Here is an 18,876-nt window from a genome sequence, read left to right on the forward strand (position 1 = left end):
GCTGTCTGAATTTTATTTTTTTTTTTGACGAACTAATTAATCTTCCTGGTGCACGCCTGAGAAAGCTCCGCCGAACGCTTCTGTAATCTTCTCCTTCTTCTTCATCTTCAAAATCAAGCGGAAAATCAACCCACGCCAAGCTTAACAAGTCTCTAATGAGGCCTATGATACCACTGGGAGATGAGACAGTGTAAGCCAGCGCAGCGTGGACAGTGAACCGGACGACCGGTCCTTAGCGACTCGTACTCAGGGTGGAACGGCTTCAGGGATTCGACTGCTGTTCAGGTTATTGCATGCTGACTGAAGGCAAGGTTAACATATTCCGAGCCCAGCTGTCGGCGGCTCATTCGGGGTTAATTTGTTGCTCACCAATGGTTTTTGTCTTCCTGACAGTCAGTCGGTGACAAACGCACTTTGGGGGATTAAAGCTTCAAGATAAAATTATAATTAATAATGAAAAATCGTCCTACTTTTCTGCTCGCTAAACAGAGATTATTACTGGGAGAGCTACTAAAAATGGATTCTTCCCCAAAAATGTGTCAGTGGGACACGGTGGAGAATTTCTTTTAAAAACAACTTTTTTTTTTAACAAATTAATTATAACGTAAAATAATAATATCCGGGACTGAGGTTTGATTTCCTGTATCGCCGCTTACGGCATGTGGTGGTAGAGCAACGTAACAGTAAAGCGAGTAAATGTAGTGAATCTAAGCAGGACCCTGGGGTCTATAGACCATGATGTTACATAGCAAAGATGGCCGCATCACATATAGGTTCTTGGGGTTATATACAGAAGTTTGTAATGTCGTAGGGCAGGCTACTGATCTGATGGCTGGGCACTAAAAGGTCATGGGTTCCTTACTAGAGCCATTAGTTGCCAGGGTTGGGTATAACGAAGAGTGGCCCACTGAGCCCCATTCTTCATGCCTTTTGCTGACGGTTTTTTCCAAGCTCGAAATTGCCCAGGACATAGCTGTATGGGGTGCGGAGGTAGAAATTGGAGATGAGCTCTGGTGTCTAGGAGAAGCCCAAAGGCCCCTTTGCCACATAGTGTAAGAGGACACATAAGGGTCTATAGTAGCATTCCTTCCCCGTCTATAACGTCCGCAAATTTGCAAACATGTGAGTGACCCCTAACTGTTACAGGATTTGTAATGGAACCCAGAAGATTCATGTTATACCCTTACGGATATGAAAGAGAGGAAAGGAGGAAGGAAGGGAGGGAGGAAGAAAGGGAGGGAGGAAGGAAGGAAGGGAGGAAGGAAGGAATGGAGGGAGGAAGGAAGGAAGGAATGGAGGGAGGAAGGAAGGAAGGAAGGGAGGGAGGAAGAAAGGGAGGGAGGGAGGAAGGAAGGAAGGAAGGAAGGAAGGAAGGAAGGGAGGAAGGAAGGAAGGAAGGAAGGAAGGAAGGAAGGGAGGAAGGAAGGAAGGGAGGGAGGAAGGAAGAGGAAGGAAGGAAGGGAGGGAGGGAGGGATGAAGGAAGGGAGGGAAGGAGGGAGGAAGGAAGAGGAAGGAAATATAAAATAAAGGAATACAGTTAAAGGAAGAGTCATGAAAGAAATATAGAAAGGAGGAAGGGGAAGAGAATAAAGCAATGAATGAAGGAAAGGTAGAAAGGAAGAGAAAGAAGGAAGGAAGGAAGGAAAGGTAGGAAGAAAGGGAGGAGAGAAGGAAGGAAGGAAGGAGAGAGGGAAGAAAGGATGGGAGAGACGAGAGAGGGAAGGAAGGAAGAAAGGAAGGAAGGAAGAGAGGAGAGGAGAGAGGGAAGGAAGGAAGAAAGGAAGGAAGAGAGGGAAGGAAGGAAGAGATGAAAGAGGGATGGAAGGAAAAGAGGAGGGAAGGAAGGAAGAAAGGAAGGAAGGAAGAGAGGAGAGGAGAGAGGGAAGGAAGGAAGGAAGGAAGGAAGAGAGGAGAGAGGGAAGGAAGAAAGATATGAGAGAGGGAAGGAAGGAAGAGAGAAGAGAGGGAAGGAAGAGAGGAGAGAGGGAAAGAAGGAAGGAAGGAAGAGATGAGAAGGAAGGAAGGAAGGAAGGAAGGAAGAGATGAGAAGGAAGGAAGGAAGGAAGGAAGGAAGAGAGGAGAGGAGAGAAGGAAGGGAGCAAGGAAGCAGAAGAGATGGAAGAAAGATGTAGGAAAATTAAGCACAGGTAGGAAAGAAGAGAAAGAAGGAAGGCGGGAAGGAAAAAAGTAGTAAGGGAGGGAAGGAAGAAAGGAAGGATGGAGGCATGGAAAGGTAAGAATGAAGAGAAGGAAGGAGCGATGGACGGAAAGGTAGGAAGGAAGAGAAGAAAGGATAGGATATTAGAGTGGTGAAAAAGATAGCAGTGAAGGAAAGAAGGAGGAAATGGTTGAAAAGGGAAGAAAGAAACAAACAGAAAGCAAAGAGAAGATATAAAGAAGGAAGGAAATTTTGGAAACAAGAAATAATCATGGAAGGAAGGGATGGATAAAGGGAAAAATAGTAAGAAGGAAAGGGTAGAGAAGGAAGGAAGAGAAAAAATGAAGGGCAGTAAAGGAAGAAGGAAGGGACATGGAGAAAAAAGAAGGGTGGAGGGAAGGGAAGAAAGATAGAGAAAAGGAAAGGAATGAGTATAGGATGGAAAGAGGAGTGAGAATACATGAAGGGTGAAAGGAATGACAGAAGGAAGGGAGGAAGGAGCCAGAGATGTCCCACTATCATACACTGAAGTAAATATCCGCAGTTTCCTTTGCCGCCTGTGCAATGTCTATCAGTGGTTTTGCCTCCTGCCTGCTGTGTCTTACCCCTTGGGCTGTGATCTTCAGGGGACGATTCAGCAGAAGTACATGAGCAGAGATATGGCGGAGGGCTGCTTTATTTTAGATTAACTTCATCAGTTATCTGCTTCCCCCCATACATCAGGCAGATAATGTGCGGCTCCGGCTGTACAGCAGGAAAGTTCGGCTCTCCATTTGGATATCTGTTATGCTGTTAATGAACTATGTGGTAATTTCTCTGTCCGCCCTGCAGCGAGAGCTCTGTCCCACGCTGCCCGCCATCTTATCACTGGGAGCAGATGCGCAGCTTTTAATGCATTTCGCTCAAGCTGTGATATGGGGAAGGAAATTACAGGGAATCGTTAATGCAGAAATAAACATGGACGACCTTTTATTCTCTGCCAGTGTCTCTCTGTATGGGATCACAACAGAGGACGGGGGAGCTTTCTCCATAGTATCGTACGGTGTTTGGATTTTTTGACAAAAAGGGTTAAAAAGTGCGATCGATTTATCATAATGATGGAGGAACATTTAGCAGAATGTTTATTGGACACAGATCTGACTACTTTTACAGGTTTTGGCTTGGTTGGGTAACAGCATACATCAGCTAGAGAGATGAGTGAACATGCTGGTCCGAGCTTGGTACTCGTTCGAGTATCAGGGTACGAGCATCTCGCGATACTCAAGACAATGGCATCTTCCTCTTCCTGCATGTTTGGCGGCTTTTTCTCAGCCAATCATCATGCAGGAGAGTCTTTGGGAGCTGGTAGCATCAGGTGGGAACCCTACATGTCGATAGCAGCGATTGGCTGGCCAGATCAGATGACCTGGGCATATAAGAATCAGGTACCGCGATGCTCGCGTCAGGCGCAGGCTGGATGAGCTTAGGGAGAGAGCTGCTGTCTGTCAGGGAGAGTGTTAGGCAGAGAATTAGTGTGCGGTTAGGCAGGAGTCCGACACAAAGAACCCAACAGTCCTTCTAAGGGCTTAAAATTTTTAAAACTTTTTTTTTTGCTACTCTTGGCTGCTGGCTTGGACTTGTAGTGCAGCTGTCAGTAGTCAATTTGTCCTGTTGCTGACATTCTCTTGGCTGGCTGGGATCTGTAGTTCAGCTATACCTATCCTCACTGTGCAGTGTCGTGCAACGGGTGTCTTAAAAATAAAACTAGCCCCAGTTACACACATACCACCACATGTGTCTTCCCATCTTGGCCTGGGTCAGCAAAATTGTCTTGAGGTTGACCACCCGGCTGTTGCCCATAATTTGGCGTAATGTTGCGATTAGCCAGCCCCCAAGACATCCATGCATGCCGCCCCTGCTGTTTCCTGTCCATTTCCGTGGTGTTTCCATCATTTTCTGAGGTTTTCAGGTAACCTTCCCTGGGCAGAGCTTTGGTCCCCTGCAAAAATGCTCGAGTTTCCCATTGACTTCAATAGGATTTGTTACTCGGAACGAGCACCTGAACATCGGGAAAAATTTGTCTCGAGTATCGAGCACCCGAGAATTTTAGTACTTGCTCATCTCTAATCAGCTACCATGGCTAGTCTACTCTCTGTACCCTATTGTGTCTATTAGGCTAAAATAACAATGGACTATGGAATATACTAGGCTCTCAAGAAATGGAATATGGATATAGAAAAATGAGCTAGTACAGCACAATGTACAGACATGGTATTAAAATTTCATAAAATGGCATATTAAATAAAATACAGAGCCTACTAAATCTTTTCAGCATTGATATTAAAGGAGAAGTCCAGACATTTATAAAATCCAGCAGGGGCAGGGGGGAATTTGACAACCAGTAGGAACTTACCTCTCCCCGTACTGGCGATACGCCATCTGACCAACCCGGGACCCCCGCCGGACTCTGAAATCTCCTCTGCTGATGGGACGCCACTCCAGTCAATGATTGGCTAAGTGGGCTGTCCATCAGCCGGGTCGGGCATTTTTCTCCCCCGAGTTGTGACAAAATTGGCTTCCGGCGGTGGTCCTGGACCTTCTGGCATGGCAATTCACGGGCATGGGAAGAGGTAAGTAGTTGTTCCCTATCATTTTCCTCCTTGTCAGATTTTTTTAAAAAAACCAAAACCCTCTGGGCTTCTCCTTTAAGGGTGCAAAAGACCAGCAGTGCAGTCGAAATTCCTTACTACGTATCTGTGTATCATACTCATCTATGAAGGGATACTCCAGCAGGGTTTTTTTTGCGGGAGTATCCCATTAAGTTAGGTTAAGCCCCCACAAGACAATCCAGAATGAGCTACAATGAAAATGAAGCAATTTTGTGAATCCTTTTGCAGACCTATATGTCACCATGGTAACAGACTACAAACAAACCTCATGTGTAGTCTGATCTTGTACTACTCCTACAAAAAACATCATAATGGGATAAAACTTTGATTGTAGTCTATGACTATGAAGACACAGATACTCATAGGAGCTGTAAACACAGAACGAGAGGAGATGTTTGTTTTTTTTAAATTAAACCAAGCAGCTGGCACACGATCCCTGTTAACACCTAAGAATGAGGCAGAACATCCCTCAGTAAGCAGTTTTTCTGGCACTGTTGTTGTATTGTTATATTGTGCAGCATAAAGGATAGCCTGCAGGGATACATTCTGCCTATGGGCTGTCAGATCTGCACACAACTGAATGCAAATGGCTGGACTGGATCCGTAGTGACACATGCTGAGCTGGATCCTCCGCGGACGGGTGTTTTCATATATCAGGAAAAGATGAACTCATTTGTCCATTTAGTCCACTGAATGCTATATGTGCAGGATTGATAGATGTACAAATGTAGCAGAGCCGACTGTGTCATTCCATTGTGGCTGCTTTGTTAGTGTACAGTGAAATCAATATGTGTTAAGATTTATTATAGCGTATCGGCAACCGATTTGCCATGGAGACATAGGCACAGATAATGTTCACTAAATATAATATATATACCAATATGACAGTATAAGTCCAATAGAGACCCAATTAATATGACAATAGGAGACATAGGAAAGTACGAGACGAGTTGACTATTCTCATGTCTTCCCTCTGTGTTGATGCTACCACAGGAAAATCTGGTTTGAGAAAGTTATATATAGATTTGTAATTTACTTCTCTTTAAAAATCTCAAGTCTTCCCATACTTATCTGCTGTATGTCCTGCAGCAAGTGGTGTATGCTTTCCAGTCTGACACAGTGCTCTCTGCTGCCACCTCTGTCCATGTCAGGAACTGTCCAGAGCAGCAGCAACTCCCCATAGAAATCTTCTCCTGCATTGGACAGTTCCTGACATAACCTGTCCAAGGCTGTGCAGGCTGAAAAGAAAACACCACTTCCTGCAGGACATACAGCAGCTGATAAGTATGGGAAGATGAGATTTTTTTAATAGAAGTAACTTACAAATCTCTAAACGTTATTTAAAACTTCCCCTTTAAAAAACAAAAATGGCTTGTGCCTCCCGGTTCTTTCCTCCCTTGTTCGGGTTTCTTGCCATGACGAAAGAATAATAAAACTAATATGGAGAAGAGATTGAAATTATTGCAGTAAAAGATTAAAAATACAGCGACAGTAAGACGGGGGAATAAAAAGTGAGAGTTATTACAGCAAAGGAGGCTCATCCATCACCATGTAACAGAGCCGGGAGAGGCACGGCGCTCCGTCTATGACAATTACCAGTCAATTCTCATTTGGGGAGAAGTGTTATTTTAAACTGTTCCCTTCTAGCATTTTGTCACGCGTTATACTTAGAGACGGGAAGAAAGGCGAAAGGAAAAATTGGCATAAATCTGAGCACAGAACCTAAGGGGAGTGGGGAGGGGGGTGTATATACATTACTGGCCAGGTCCAGACCAACTGCAAGGAAACTACAACTCCCAGCAGCCTGCAGAGTGTTAGTTATGAATATGAAAGTTAGATAATTGGTCTCCTGTAGGTATCACAAACTATTAAGGTGGCCGTCCAATAATAAGCTGTAATGTGGGAGCAAGTGTTTGATTCCGCTGCAGCACCCCCGCAGGAAAACTGAAGCATTACACAATTCCCTATTAAAACTAATAAGTTGTCTGTATAATGCTGGTACGTGCTTGGATCCCCCAGAAGGAGATACACATTTTAGGCCGGGTCGATATTGTGTCCTTGTGTTGACATTGGGTCAAAATGAGATGTTGGCTCATTGACAACACATCATGCTTGTGCACATTGGGGAAACCACCCAACTGGCTTCAATGGCCTAAATGTAGTCAATGGGGCTGCCTGCCTGTGTTCCACCGGACGATTATCGTTCAGATTATCGTTAAATCTTTTGAATCTAAACGATAATAGTTCGGTTGAAATGCAGTTAACGATTAACGACCGAACGAGAAATCGTTGATCGCTTTATAAGACCTGAACCTATTTTTATCGTTGCTCGTTCGCAAAAGGTTCGCATTGAATAAGACATCGTTCAGTCGTTCGCAATAGATACGAACGCAATAGCAAATAAATAGCTAAGAAAAAACTATCGCAATTACGATCATAAGTAACGATTATCGTTCCATGGAAATGGGTGAACGTTTTCAAGTCTTTCGCAATAGCGGTCGTTTGAGATCGTTAATCGTTAACGATTATGCAATCGATAATCGTCAGGTGGAATAGGGCCCTAATTCACCACCCAATTGTGATGATGTATACGGTGTAAGTGTAACATCCGTGCCTGTTCAGGCCTCAGGCCTCTACCTGTAAGGTACGGCAGAGGATGCACTGTTGACCAGGATTTTGCACATTTATTATCTTTTGTCTGGTCTAAACATGCTACATTTCACTCTTAGCCATCTGTCTTTCCTGCTTTGTTCTGGGCTGCAGAGGGTTTAGTTAGTTGTGATTGACAGTTCCTTAACCACTTATATTCCTTCATTACCAGTCTGTGACCTGTGTGTCAGAGGGCTGGTCCAATCACACCCTGGACCGGGACTTTAATATCCCATAAGAATACTTCTGGTTTCTGGCGTTTACCAGTATTTCTATTTTGGATCTTCCGACCTCTTACCCTTGTCTTATTTCTCTACTGATTGGCTACTGTATTTGCCCGCTTGGTTTTCCGACATAAGGCCATGTTCACATGGCGAATAACACCAGACGTTCTGTGACCCGGCCAGATCACAGAACGGCTGGTGTCAGAGAAGATCATCCCCGGCCGATACTGCAGTATTGTCCGGATGATCTTCACTACAAATTAATTCGGATGCGGGCGCTTCAGTGTGCGCCCACATGCAAATTCCCCACTGCACACAATGGAGCGTTCGGCCAGAGCCGCACTCTCCATTGTGTTAACTGACGGGTTAACACAATGTCAGCTTTTTGCGGGGCCATTAGCGATTCCCTCTAGCTGCAGCACAGTGTAAGTTCAGTATTAATCACGTTAGTTGTTTAAAATCTGCAACAACGGCAATGATTAATACTGAACGTACGTTGTGTTAACATGGCCCAATTCTGTAAATAAGTCAGAAAGCCAAATTTGTTTGTCTTGTCTCGTCTCACTTTTATCTCACAACGTCAACCAGTTGTCAGCAAGCACCTAGGGTCGGATGGGAGGCCTAGCATTAAGGCTCAGAGTAGTGTAATCCCTACCTATTCACGCTGGTTGTACATCCCTAACAGTGAGTCTATAATTTAGACAATTGGCCTTCTAAAACCTATGGGGACCACACACCATTAGGAGGGTCATCCCATGATAAGCTTATCACATGGGATCCTAAAGCCGGAGCATGTGTTTAATTTCCCTGCAGCACTCCCGCAGGAAACATGAAGAATTACACAATTCCCTTAAAACGAATAAGTTGTCTGTGTAACGCTAGGACGTACATAATATAATTTAATAACCACTCTCTGCTTTAGCTAATATGAGGATCCTCAATAATAGACCTCGTCTATTAACCAACAATTCGTCTACCTTTCATTGCAGCCTATGCCGGCCGTTCTATCATATCAGACTGGGAGAACAACACAGCATGCAGCACTATTCTTCCTGTCAAAACAACCGATACTATGACAGAACCCAACGGGCCCTATTATAAGGGAGTAAGATACACTGCTGGGCACCACTGGTGTCCATTATGCTACAGGACCATCAAAGAATGATGGTAGTATGAACACAGTCCTAGTACGCTGCGCTGTGAGCATGCACAATTGTGTTATCTTACAAGAAATTCTGGTTGGAATAGCCCTTTAAGCCTAAGCCCTCCCTGTGGCCGCCGCTGATAAAACATCACAGTAAATACATGTATCAGCGCTGCATGCTCTGCAGCTTCTGTGTCTGACACATATACCCCCCTGGGTCTCGTACACCTTCCGCAGTGTTTAGACTGTAGAAATGCGGCATCATTTGATATCTCCAGACTGGGGTGAGGGATACATTAGACAAGGTCCCACAATAGCGCGGCTTCTCTTCACCACCTTCCATTTGTCTTGCTAAACGTTACTGTCTCCTTGCACAGTAAAAGGACACTTTGTTTACGAGAGAAGAGCTCGGGGGCCATACATCAACATCACAAGGCTGTCTGTATGATGCATGTTACGCCAAGGTTTACAGCGCGGCACAACAGGTACAGATAAAACATACACTGGATGCACCAATATTTCCCTTGATGTACTATGACTACGAGTTATATCGGATTCTAGAGAACGGAGCTGCAAAGGATCAAACGTACAAACTCCCAAGAGAACTCTAATTGTACATATACAGCGAAACCTCACCAAAAGGCCACCCCATTTCCATTATATACTATAGATAGAGTTCTTTTCATTTAAGAAGACCACCCCCATTCGTAGACCAGCTTTTACCTCACTTTTGGTGGTCGTAAGTGGGCAATGTCACGCCAAAACTGATGGCTGGTGATCTAGGACAGGGGTTGGGGTACCTGTGGCCCTCTAGATGTTGCAAAACTATAAATCCCATCATACCTTAAAGTGTCACTGTCTTTTAATTTTTTTTTTGCAGAAATCAATAGTCCAGGCGATTTTAAGAAACTTTGTAATTGGGTTTTTTAGCTGAAAATGCATTTTTAGCATGAAAAAGCAGTGTGAAGCTCTCCCCCCTGTCTTCATTGTTCTCTGTGGGGAGGGGTGGAGGGAGATGAGGCACCAAAACAGGACAACAAAGAGTTAATTTACAGCTACATCACCGGGCTATCTCCTCTGAAGTCAGCACTGACCTCTGAATACCGGCTTTCACACAGCTACCACTGTGTAATCCTTTGTTCTCTGCTGGCGACTAATCTCCCTCCTCCCCCTCCCCTCTCCATAGGTTACACAGGGCTTGACTGATGTAAAAGAGTCGAGAGAGAGAGGAGGGGGGGGACCTGGGGAAAGTCTGATGGCATTCAAAGATTATGGCATATTTGCCTAATAAACCCAATTACAAAGTTTCTTAAAATCGCCTGGACTATTGATCATTACAACAATAAGAGCGCTGAAGGTTCCCCAACCCTGATCTAGGATATCTGCAACCAGTAAGAAGGGCTGAGGGGGTCCAAACCTTCCAAAATGTATCGGTGTATGATTTTAAGATCCTACAGTCGATTCCTCGACCCCCTTCTCTTGTTGTGTAAATTTTATCAAGTTTCAGAGAAACGGAGACCCTTCCTGGAAAGTGAAGGATACAGGAAGGAAACAGTAATCGATATCACAGATTAATAAGGTTGTCTGGGATTTGGGGGGGAAAAAAAAGAAAATGTTTTTCCTTGAGGAGAGTGTCGTAAAGATGTGTGGAGACTTACAGGTCATTCACGCTACACTAGGAATTCTGGGAAGGATATGCAAAGCAGCTCTCTGGTGCCACCTTTTGGAGGTAGCTTTCCTACCAAGTCAAGGCTTCTAATACTGACTTGAAAGTGAAGGTGGCATCAGAGAGCTGCTTTGCATATCCTTTATCCCATAATTCCCAATGGGACATGAATGGCCTAAAAGCTCTCCTCAAGGAGACACATCATCCCTTTGGTCCAACAATAATAGGCCTCCCTGCAGCTAGCCAGAAACCAGCTCTGTACTGATAAGGGGCAATAACCCTGCAGAGTAAAACACTGACTTGGGGAAAGCTTTTTCAGGCAATTGCTTTGCATGTTCTTCTCCTTAGTTTTATTTTTTTTTCTCCCAGAAAGATCACCACTTTTTCCTGTAAGATGTATGTGGTAATGCAACTCAGCTTCATTCACTTTACTGGGGGTAAACTCCAATACCAGATAAGTGATTGGAGTAGCAACCCACACACTTAGCTGCTACTCCATTGATTCACTATTGGACTGTCGAAGAAATACGAGTTTTGTACCATAGAGAGTACATAGGACTTCAATCACTTGGGGATAGGGTGAACCCCATTTTCATGAATCAGTGGGGTCCCAGCACAACTACTTATCACTGTGGATAGGCGGTAAGTTTAAAGGGAAACTATCGGCAGGTTAGAAGCATCTAACCTGCTGACAGTGGCATAACTACCATGAAGTCAGACCACGCAGCTGCTACGGGGCCCGTGCACTAAGGGGGCCTACAGGTGCTGTGGCGCTCTGAAGTACCTCCAGACGGAAGTTATTAGCTTCCTGCTTTTCTAGTTTCTGGAAGCGCTGCACCTCCAGCCACTAGAGGCCGCTCTCTGTTCATGCTCCCCAGTGCATGAGTGACGTCACCCATGTGCCTCAGATCTGGGAGAAAGAAGAAACGTCGGGGGACTGTGCCGGGCCAGGTGAGTATGTGTATGGTGGGGGCGGGATTCAACGCATGACACCGAGGATGAAGGTAAGAGACTAACCTTCATCCTCAGCATTCCGTGTGCTTTAGGGACATATCGGCAGGTTACATGCTTCTCTGTGAATGGGACTGGGTTGTAATACTAGGCATGGCCTGTGATTGAGAGTGGCGCTGTTTGTGGAGAATAAATTAAAATTTGATCGAATAGTTTGAACCAGTTTTTTCTTGCACAAAAAAAAAGACCATCATCTCCTTTCATCAAGCTCAAGTGCTGGCGCCATCTATAAAAAGAAGTAAAACCTAGTTACTATATATTGCAAGACATCTCTCATTCCTTCAGACGGTTCGTGCCGTTCCCTTTATGCATTGTTATAATACTCCCTGCAGCTTCCTTCCAATTAAATCTCCACATCTTAGGAAGATCTCAGGCCCCGTCCTTGCTTCCAAGTAGAGAATCACAAATCTCCGTCAGGGTCTCCCATGTGCTCTGTCAGCTCTTTAGTCTGTTCCCCCGGACCCCCTGAGATCTCTGTCAGACCATAATAACAATGCCAGGGGGGCTCCGCCTGCTCTTTATGAGAGGATATATTATTTATGGCATTAATAGTGGATGAGAGGCGACTGTCCAGCTGATGTGAGGGTAAATCACCTCCGGGGATCCCGCCGCCTTGATGTTCATTGTATTAACCTCCCTCCTATACAGGTCGCTGTCTTGCCTGCATCTTTCTTCTTACAAATAGTCTGTGTGATGCCAAGGTAGAGATGATCCGTAAAGAGGGGCAGCCACAGGCCAGCCGGAGTTCAGACCGCGGCACTACAAAAGAAGCCACATACAGCATTGTATATTCATCGATGGACTGACAGACCATTTGATGGGCTCTTATGTTGACTAATGTATCTATAGTTAATGTCATCTAAAATTAGTCTTAAAGGGGTAGCTCACAAAAAAAAATTCTTACAAATTAACTGGTGCCAGAAAGTGCCTGAGATTTGTAATTTACTTCTATTAAAAAATCTCAAACCTTCCTGTACTTATCAGCCAGGCCTTGGCTTGGCTACAGCAGGGACGTCTGTTCTGTGTGTCCTCCTCCCACGAGAATCTGGGTAGAACTGAAGCTACAAGCTGCTGTATATCCTGCAGGAAGTGGTGTATTATTTCCAGTCTGACACAGCGCTCTCTGCTGCCACCTCTGTCCATGTCAGGAACTGTCTAGAGCAGTAGCAAATCCCCATATAAAACCTCTCCTGCTCTCCAGGAACACACCACTACCTGCAGGACATACAGCAGCTGATAAGTATTGGAAAACTTGAGATTTTTAGATAGAAGTCATTTACAAATTTGTATAACTTTATTACACCACTTTATTTTAAAACAATGTAGTTTCTTTGAAGTACCCCTTTAAGGTTGTCCCTTCAGAATCCTGCTCTATTAGCCGGTATGGAATGTTCCTGGCCATTCACGCCTTACACAAAGGGCCGCTGTAGTAAAATGTCTGACCAGATGTGTCAGATTAGAGAAGCCAGCTACCAGTTACAAAGGGATTATCTTCAAAGGAGGACCGCAATAAAACATGGCTGTAAAGCTGCGCACCCCCTTCAGAGTACAGAGTATGTGTGCAGTTACAGCTATTCTACAGGTTAGGCCATACATGCAACTGAGAAAATACAGCACACTTATGAGCTGTGACCAAAAAAATTAACTAAGAGAAGGAAAGTTCTAGGTACGGGGAGAGTCATTCAATATTCCGTAACAAAACTTGCAAGGACGAGGAAATCTGAGCGAAACAGCGTGTTCCTCGGTATATGGACCACTGAGCTGAGCTGAGGTAGGCGCAGGACAGACCTATACACTTCATAGCGCAAACCTATTGGAGCGACAATTCATTTATAATTTCAGGAAAAAATATGGGGGAAGATTTATCAAACATGGTGTAAAGTGAGACTGGCCCAGTTGCCCCTAGCAACCAATCAGATTCCACCTTTCATTTTCCAAAGAGTCTGTGAGGAATGGAAAGTGGAATCTGATTGGTTGCTAGGGGCAACAGAGCCAGTTTCACTTTACACCACGTTGGATAAATCTCCCCCCATGATGTCTATGACATACCCTAAAAGAGTCAGAAGATGATAGGGAAACTGGCAACAACAGGATCACCAATCCCTCCTCGTGGTGGACACCATCTAAAAATGTGGCGGGACACAAATGTGATGTGCCCCTATGGAGAAAATTGCTAAACGGGCAAATCCGCTCAACTCTATCCATAGGCTCAAAGCGAGAGATATGGAGAAAGACGTCAGATATGGTAACTGGTGACAGGTGTGTGTGAGAGACAACGAAGAGTATTGGACATGACATGGTTCTCGGATGAGGCCTGTTTCCTTTGTCAGATTACACCTGTATAGCGGCCACTGAAAACCCTCCATGGTTGTTTTAGGCCCCATTTTCTTTGACATCACATGTATGAACCTGGATATTTTTGACCTGTTTATGAACCAGGTAGATGATGATGAGTAGTGTTAAGCAGATATGTCAAAATGTTTGGGTTCAGCCACGTTACCTGAATGCTTGGCATGTGACTCTCCGTGGCTAGAGCAGTTAGATGCCACCCTAGAGAGTCCTGGAGAACATGGATACAGCCACAGGCCATTTTCACACTTAAATTATGTATTAATCACGGCTGTTATTGCTGATGTGCAACAACGGCCAAGATTAATACACAACATACGTGCACTGCAGTCTGAGGGAATCCTGGTCAGAGTGTATACACTCCAGCCGGGAGGGCTAGCGGTCGTACAAAAAACTGGCATGTCGACCGCTCGTTAACGATATTCGTTCTGTGGAATAGCTGTAAACCAGCGAACGACAACAGCGAAATCGTCGTTGAGTCGTTCACTATTTTTTTTCAACATGTCGAAAAAAAATCGTTGGTCTTTCAACAATAATTCGCTAATGTTTTCGTTGAATAAAAAATCTTTCAGTCGTTCTTGAAAAGTACCTACATTCCCCCACGTTTTAAATGACCATGTAACGATGTAACGACCGCAAAATAATCGTTACTAGTGATGAGCGAATACTGTTCGATCGAATAGATATTCTACGAATAGATATTCGTACGAATATCCCGCGAATATTCGATAAATATTCTATATGCGTTCAAATCCCCCAGCTTCCGGTTTCACCCTCCAAATGGTCAAATAGATGTTTTTCACTAATCGAATACTTGCTCCCATAGACTTTAATGGGATCGAATATTTGATCGAATATTCGCGGGATAGTCGTACGAATATCGAATATTCGAATATCTCACTATTCGCTCATCACTAATCGTTACACTACAGATATCGTTCACGTTCCCACACGTATTATGTGTTATCGTTCGCTTATAAAAATCGTTAAGTGCTCGTTAACGAGCGGTCGTTGGAGCGAGTCTATGAACGATAATCGTTCCGTGAAATAGGGCTATAAAAGGAGAATCTGGCAGATTATAAATCCGACAGCCGGCGGGGGGGGAGGGGGGGGGAAAGATTACAAGTACTAATTTACTTCTCCCCGTGCCCATGGTGAGTGGCGGGACTCTGGGATATCCAGCACTGACACGTCACACGGAGCACCATATCTAAATAAGTCTGGCCAAAAACGGAGATCACTTCCAGCATCGCATATAATGTAAGATTACACATACGTCAAGGTATGTAGTAGATGGATATTTGGGGCCTCCTCCGAGTGAATTTACTGTCTGTAACAAATTATTATTATTTTTTATGTATATATTTAGCTTTTGTGTAGAAGAACAGTGATGAGAGATCAGAGAATGGTGGTGATGGTGGTGGGGGAGGGGATGATGTGACCCCTTCGAATAGGGACGGATCCAGCTCACCGCCCGTCTTCATCTCCAGTCTAATGCACAAACTACAGGATGAGGGGAAATTGTGGTTTTAATTAATTGTAATTTAGCGTTTAATGAAAGGAACCGAATAGTAATAGAAAAAATAACTAATTCACTTTGCAGGAAAACGTTTTATCTAAATGGCAAAGCGAAGAGACGTAAGACGGGACTTGATTTCTTTTCATTTCCTGCGTGACCGTGCGGGGAAACATATTATTTATTCACTCACACGAGTGTCAGCTCCTTAACTTCTTCATTAGCTGCTTATAGCTTGTAAAGGATGAGGAAAAACCTGGCTGCTTTATTCCTGAAACGGCAACGCACCTGTTCATGGCTGATGTCTAGAATGGTGGCTCTACTCTATTGAAGTGATTGGTGTTGAGCTGCAATACCACATACAACCTGTGACCAAAGTGGTGCTGTTTTCTAAAGATAACAGCCATATTTTTCTAATTCTTTACAGTTCCTTTAAGGAAAAATTCTGCGTCTGTCACTTGTGTATGAGTTCCTTTTTTCAAGGGAGCACCCATAACCCAGACACCATTGTGAGTTCAGGCTCTAGACCCAAACCTTGGCAGTAGAGGACTGTCCAGTCTTGTGGTGCGCTGATGTCCCAGAACTGCTCAGACTAATTTTTTAGGATATGTGCCTGAGAAAATATTGTATCTTCTTGAGGAGAGGGCTGAGTTGGCAGAGACAGTTTTATAGGAAGCACAGTGCACCCTGGGACAAAGTTATGCAAATTGGCACTCCACCAAAAGCAGTAAACTGGGCTCCATACTGCCATCTATTGGAGGTAACTAACCTGTATGTTAATGCTTGACCCCTGAAAGAAGCACATTACCCCATCAGTCCCACAAGAAAGGCTTCTTACCGAGCCAACCAGCAATCTCTTCTGTACTGACCAGGGGCAAGAACCCCCAAACAGCTGTCTACAGATGGCGGACTCTTCCTTTTGGAGAAGATTGGGATGTGTCTCTAGGTTTCTTGTAGTGGTTTAAGAAGTTGAGTTGAACAAACTTGCCACATTATGTATCAAGTCCCATCTCAAGATCAAGAAGTGACAGGACACCGGGGAACCGAAGCAGTGGCATGTGGGCGGCAGCGATGGAGCCGGAGAGGTAAGTGGATGTTATAGCTTTCACCCACCCCAAGCATTGCCAAAAAGAGTCCTTTTAAGCAGTGACATAGCTACTTTCAATAGGTGGCACTAGAGAATAAGTTTTCTTCTTTCTTAAAGGAGAATTCCGGGCAGGGGGCTTTTTTGGACTGGACTGTGCATACTGCCACTCTAGTCCCCGGACGCCTCCTGGTTTGGGAGAGGACCTGGGACGTGACATGTCAGGCCCGCTCAGCCAGTCATTGGTGGTATTGGGGTCCTACCTCGGCCACTGACTAGCTTGTCATGTCCCAGGTCTTCTCTCTAACCAGGAAGTGGCCGGAGACCGGAGCGGCAGTATGCGGCCACCATCGCTGGAGCATGAAGCATGTAAGGCCAGCCTCCCATGCATGTATCCTATGATCCCTGCTATCATGTACTTTACAGGAGACGATCTCTGCAGAGAAGCTTTATCCTACTTGAATAACTCTTCTCCTACGTACGTCCACATCCAGTCAGACACCAATTTGATACATCTGCAGAATAGCTACTTATTTCTTAATTTTTAATGCATGAGTCATTTGATCTAGCTAATCCTCTTGATACACGGGCTAGATCCCACTGTGTGTTCTGTAGGAGTCTGTGCAAACAAAGCCTAATTTCTTCTCCTCGCCTGGTCTAATGAGGGAGCACTTCACTGGAAGAAACCAGAGTATACAGAAATAATCGCCATTAGAATATACACTTAACGCCTGACTGTTACTATGAGGACACGAGACACCAACGCTTATGGGTTACGGAAAATCACTGGAAAAGCAACCGGAGTAATGGACAAGGTTGAAGGGGGCAAATACTTTCATTAAATGCTTCTACCTAGGGAATAATTGGGAATGAGAACTACATTTACATTATTCCCACTGCTGCCTGATCATGGGGGCAGGAGGGCAGATGGAGTTATGAGGTGGGCTGCGGAGCTTAGAGTGGCACCAAGGCCAGAAGCCTAATAGATCTTTTATGACTGCAGATTATACAGAGTCTCCAGAGTAAGACATAAGATAGGCAAGGTTTTCTTTCTAATACCCTAATGACCCTCAGTCTCCGCTGGTGGTAAACTAGAGATATAAAAAAAAAATGCCTAGGATAACAAGCTGAATGGTGGGGGTCAAACTGGCGAATCTCCGTTCAATCATGAGAATGAAGGACAAGTGTCTATCTGAATGAATGGAGCCCACCACTCATGCCCACCCACCGTTCCATTCCATAGAGGAGACGATAAGACCATATTAGATCTCGATTGTCTTTTACTGGCCGTACATGTTAGTACTCATTTGGCCGACATCTATCTCATACAAGCATGCGCCATGTAACAGGGTGGGACCAGACAGTGTTAATGCAAAGCACCAGAGGGACGAAGGCGAAGTCAACAGGAGAATCTGAACCTAACCAGGAATGAGACAGAGGAGTATTCAAACGCAGGCGGTGGTTCAGGGAAGGCAGTTAAGAATAAGGATATGTTCACATGCAGCAGAATTTTGCATGGAGAGTGGCGGGAGCAGAGGCGCTCCATGGAGACATTGTGTGACAATGAGGCAGGCGGGATCTCTCCGCCATTCCGACGCTTTTGCTGTGTAAACATACCTTAAAAGGTCAAAGGTCTGAGACGGTAACAGGAGAGGCAAATAGGTGTTGGAGAATCAGGATGGGTGGAGGAAGACTAATGAAGGTGTGGACTATTTGGATAGTTTGGTAAGGGACCACATGGCTTGAGGAGGACAACAGCCCCTCATTTACATGCAGCAATTGTATCAACCATGCGTAACCATTAGAGATGAGTGCGACTCTGGCATATCGCTCAGCATTTGAATACCGGTGGCTGAAGAAGTTGGATGCAGCCCTAAGGAGTCTAGGAAAACACGGATACAGTCTATGGACTATGGTTGTCTCCATGTTTTTCCAGGACTTCCTAGGGCTGCATACAACTTCTTCAGCCACCAGTATTCAAATTCGGATGAACCTGAGCGTGATCGAGATTCCCTCATCTCTAAGGCTACAAACCCACTTGGCGGGTCTGCAGCGAGTCTCCTTGCTGCGTTTTTGCAGCAAGACTCGCTGCAGATCCCAGCCCTATACCTTCATTAGCGATTTTGTCTGCAGCCCTCCCCTAGCCGCCGGACATTATACATTACCGGGTCCCCGTTCCTGCTTACTTCGGGGCTCCCGGTGTCTTCACGGCCCGCCCGGCCAATCAGTGCGCTGCGGCAGGGCAGCGCACTGATTGGCCGGGCAGAATGTGCCGGGAGCCGCCGAAGCAAGCAGGAGCGGGGACCTGGTAATGTATATTCTGCAGCCCCGGGCCGCCCGATCGTCCTCCGCACCCCCCGGCCGCACGATCGCCCCCCCGCACCCCACGGCCGCACGATCGCCCACTGCAACCCCGGCCGCACGAT

At 45.2% G+C, this 18,876-nt stretch overlaps 1 protein-coding gene across 2 annotated transcripts in view; it reads right to left on the reverse strand.

Moving 5' to 3' along the window:
• The window catches only part of TRIM44 (tripartite motif containing 44), an 87,422-nt gene that overhangs the window by 15,067 nt on the left and 53,479 nt on the right, over positions 1–18,876 (reverse strand). The gene's annotated exons all lie outside the window — the stretch shown is intronic.

This window comes from Dendropsophus ebraccatus, chromosome 4 (genome assembly GCF_027789765.1).
Source record: "Dendropsophus ebraccatus isolate aDenEbr1 chromosome 4, aDenEbr1.pat, whole genome shotgun sequence".
In the NCBI taxonomy this organism is placed as follows: domain Eukaryota; kingdom Metazoa; phylum Chordata; class Amphibia; order Anura; family Hylidae; genus Dendropsophus; species Dendropsophus ebraccatus.